At 65.2% G+C, this 3,504-nt stretch overlaps 1 protein-coding gene across 3 annotated transcripts in view; it reads right to left on the reverse strand.

Annotated features, from left to right (window-relative positions):
- CCDC102A (coiled-coil domain containing 102A) overlaps positions 1 to 2,755 on the reverse strand; it is a 20,605-nt gene extending 17,850 nt beyond the window's left edge. For all 3 annotated transcript variants that reach the window (XM_046680157.1, XM_046680156.1, XM_046680155.1), the window contains exon 1: positions 2,677 to 2,755. The gene's annotated coding sequence lies outside the window, so the exon portion shown is untranslated. The remainder of the gene's footprint in view (positions 1 to 2,676) is intronic.
- Positions 2,756 to 3,504: the final 749 nt, after the last annotated feature.

Below are 3,504 nucleotides of genomic sequence, written 5' to 3' on the forward strand. Positions count from 1 at the left end.
CCACCCAGACTCTGAAACCCCCACCCATCCTTCAAGCTCAGTTCTACCACCTCCAGGAAATGCCTTGAGCTCTCCAGCCCCACCCCCTACCCCAAGGAGCATAGCCCTAGAACCTTCCACAGCCAGATGCAGCCAGCTGCCCTCTCTTCTTGAAGCTCAGGCTTCCTCCCACCCAGACACGACACTTGTGCCACCCAGAGCTTCTAGGACAGGCCCTGCATGCAGGATCGGCTTAAAGTTGGCTGGTGAAGTGTTGAGGAGAAGGCTGAACTGGGACCTTGCAGCCCTGAGCTGGGTAGCAGGACCGAGGGGAACTCAGAGCTCCTGCAGCCCGGCCCCACAGCCGTCCTCACGGATCTGGGCGGCTGCTGGCCCACTCTAGGACAGAAACAAGAATGTCTGGATCCGAGACTCGCCTCAGCCTAGGCCCTCATAAGCCCTGTCCACAGAAAGTGACCAGTGGTGTCAGCTGCTTGTGGATCTGTTTGGAATGTCTCTCCCTCCTGCTTTCTCCATTGACAAACTTCTATGCATCCTTCAAGACCCACCTTAGGTTTCCCCTCCTCTGGGAGGCCTTTCCTGATCTGGTACACAGAGTATGTTAGTGCTCCCAAAGCACTGCCACCTCCCTATTCTTCAGCGATGGCCACACTGTGAAGTCCACAAGGGCATCTTGGCCTTGCTGGCTGTCAGCACAGGGCCCAGCACGCAGCAGATGCTGCCTAAATGCCTCCTAGGCTGATGGAGGGAAGAGGGACAGCTAGGAGTCCCCTTGCGACCAGGGAGGGTTGAGCCGTCCTAAGGATCAGGAGTCAGTCCGTGGCTAGGCTCTGAGACAGGCAGGTGTCTGAGCCTTTCTATGGCCAAGGTCAGAGTCAGAGGTCATCTCATGGCCAGGGCAGGGGTCAGCCCCCTTACCTGAGGAAGCCTAACTGCCCACAGGGGGAAAACTTTGTGTTTAGTCCTTAGCATGTTTAGCTGACTCTCAATATCCAGCAGGAGGAGTGAGCGATGCTGAGGCCTGGACGGGGGCCAGCTGAGGGGACTGGGGGCTGTCCGGCGGCCCAACTCTTCGCTCCAGCTCAGAAAGCCCCTATGTCCTCCCAGAGCCTTTCAGGTGGGGCACTGGGGCTGGCCCCTGGCCACAGGCCTGGCTGTGGGCAGGAGCAGAGCCCGGCGGGAAACCACAGAGGACAGCCTGATTGGATAAGTGCAGGGTCCCAGACTGGTCAGCCCACAAACTACAGGCACCTGTCCCTGTGACCAGCTGCCTGGGCTTCCACCAGCGGACCTCCAGAAGAGACTGAGAGGGAAGGCGGGTGAGGAGCTGGACCTGAGCCCCGGGGTAGGCCCCCCTGGCCTGCTCCCAGTTACCCCCATCTCAGACGCCAGAGCCACAAAGATATTCTGGGTCACTGGTTAAACTCCTTTCTTTACATTGGGCCAACTGAGGCCCAGAGGAGCAGCCACTCATCCACATCCACATAGAGGACCAGCAGCCAAGTGGAGGGGTTGGGGGGCTGGAGCGCTGGGACTAGATGCCTCCCCTCCTGGGTCATGACTGCCTGGGGTGCAAGACGCCCCTGGGACCACCTACAAGATGGGAGTCTCAGGTGTCAGGCCAAGTGGCCAGGCATAGCTGGTACAGGAGACGGTGAGAGCCCTTCGTGGGGGCTGCCCCCAGCTCTGGGCCTCCCAGCAACTCCTTGTGCTATTCACTCTTGCACAGCAGACACCCCACTAGTCCCAGCTCTGTCACCGACATGCCGTGTGACATCTGCATGTCCTTGCGCTCTCTGGGCCTGTTTCCTTACCTCTACGATGGGCAGAGGCACTAACAAAATTCCTAAAAGCTCTATCGAACAAGTGGGCAGACCCTGTGCCAACATGACCCAAGGAGACCCCACAGAGCCCTGTACCACCGCCACGGAAAAACTTAAGCCCCCGGTGGGGAACGGGCTTGACGGGTATCACCCATCGGCACCATCACAACGGTGGGGCAACTGAGGCCCACTCCCTTCTCCCAGCGCTGAGCCGTCGCTCCACCTGCCCCAACTCCTTCCAGAAGTTCGCTTTCTGCCCTCCCATGGCCCTGTGTCGCCTCGCGGGCCTCCCTCCCTCATCCCCTCCCCACCCGCCCGGTCCGGCCAGCCGCCCCGCTCCCCTTAGCGGCGGGCGGCGGGCGGTGGGGGCTCCCGGCCTGGCCGGCGCGGTCCCGCCCACCCCACCGCGCGGCCCCCATTGGCAGCCGCCGCGGGCCTGGGACGGCGGGGCCGTGCTCCGATTGGCCCGCGCCGCCCGTCCATCCCGCGCTCGCCATGGTGACCACGTGGGGTCCCCCGGGAGGGTTCCAAATTCCGCCCCCACCCGCCGCCCCCTCCCGTCCGCCCCGGCCCGGGCCGCTGCATTCCGAAAGGGGCCCTGCCCTGCCCCCCAACCCCGGCGGCCCCTGCGCACCCGAGGCCGGGGGCCCCGCGAGGTGGGGGAGCCCAGGGAGGGGACTAGAAAGTTCTGCTGAGTTTGGGGGTTGCTGCGGACGCGGGAGCCGCTGCTGCTCCCTTCTCCTCCAGCACGCCCCCCAGCTTAACCTCTTCCCTCCCGCGGAAGGTCCGTGGCCTGGAGGGAGTTCCCCGGCCACGGTGGCTCTCCCCGCCCTGCACCGCCGCCCCCGCTCACCTCGGCCGGGGACCCACGGGCTCCGGACGTCCGACCCGCCGCGGCTGGGCGGGGCGGGCACGGGGCTGGCTGCGGCCGCCGCCGGGAGGGCCGAGGGAGGGCCGCGGAGTCTCCTCCTCCCTCCCGGGGGTGGGGGAAGAGGGGGAGGGGGGGAAGAGGGGGAGGGAGCCGAACCGGCGAGGCGGGGGGCCTGGGCGGGCTGCGGCCCGGCGGTGACCCCAGGCCGCCGAGTTCTGTGATGGGGGCCCCAGCCTGAGTTTGGGGCGAGGGCCGCGGGCTGTGCTAGGAAGCGTGCCGGACCCCGACAGAGGCCCCACCCTCTCATGGGGCCGAAAGTTGGGGACTGACTGCAGGGTCTGGGGGCCCCGCGGGGCTCGGCCGGGCGGCCTCAGGTTTTCCGAGCGCCAACGATGTCCTAGGCGCCGCGCGACAGGCGTGGGTACCGTCTACCCGGCTCAGCACGTGGCGCGTACTCCCCAAGTGTTCGCTTTTGTTACTTGCCTCTTTCCTAGTGCCAGCTCCGCCCCTGAGTGGACGTGGAGCAGCGAGTCTCTGCCCCTCACCGGGCCTCAGTTTCCCCTTTGTACATCAAAAGGACTGACCAGAGTCTCCTCCTGCGTGTTGGGAAGCGTGGGGGGACGCTTGGCCGGCCCGGGGCAGTTACCGTAATGCCCTTGCGTGCGCCCAGGCGCGTAGGGCCTTCCTCCCTTGGGAGTAGCGTGTCTGCGGTTTGGGCCGGCGCCGGGAGGGCGTCTCCTCCCCACATCCTGTAACCTGGAGGGCCGGGTGAGGTGCGTCCATCTCGAAAGAGGACCAGAAATTCCCAGA

The sequence above is a fragment of the Equus quagga genome, chromosome 13 (genome assembly GCF_021613505.1).
Source record: "Equus quagga isolate Etosha38 chromosome 13, UCLA_HA_Equagga_1.0, whole genome shotgun sequence".
NCBI lineage: Eukaryota > Metazoa > Chordata > Mammalia > Perissodactyla > Equidae > Equus > Equus quagga.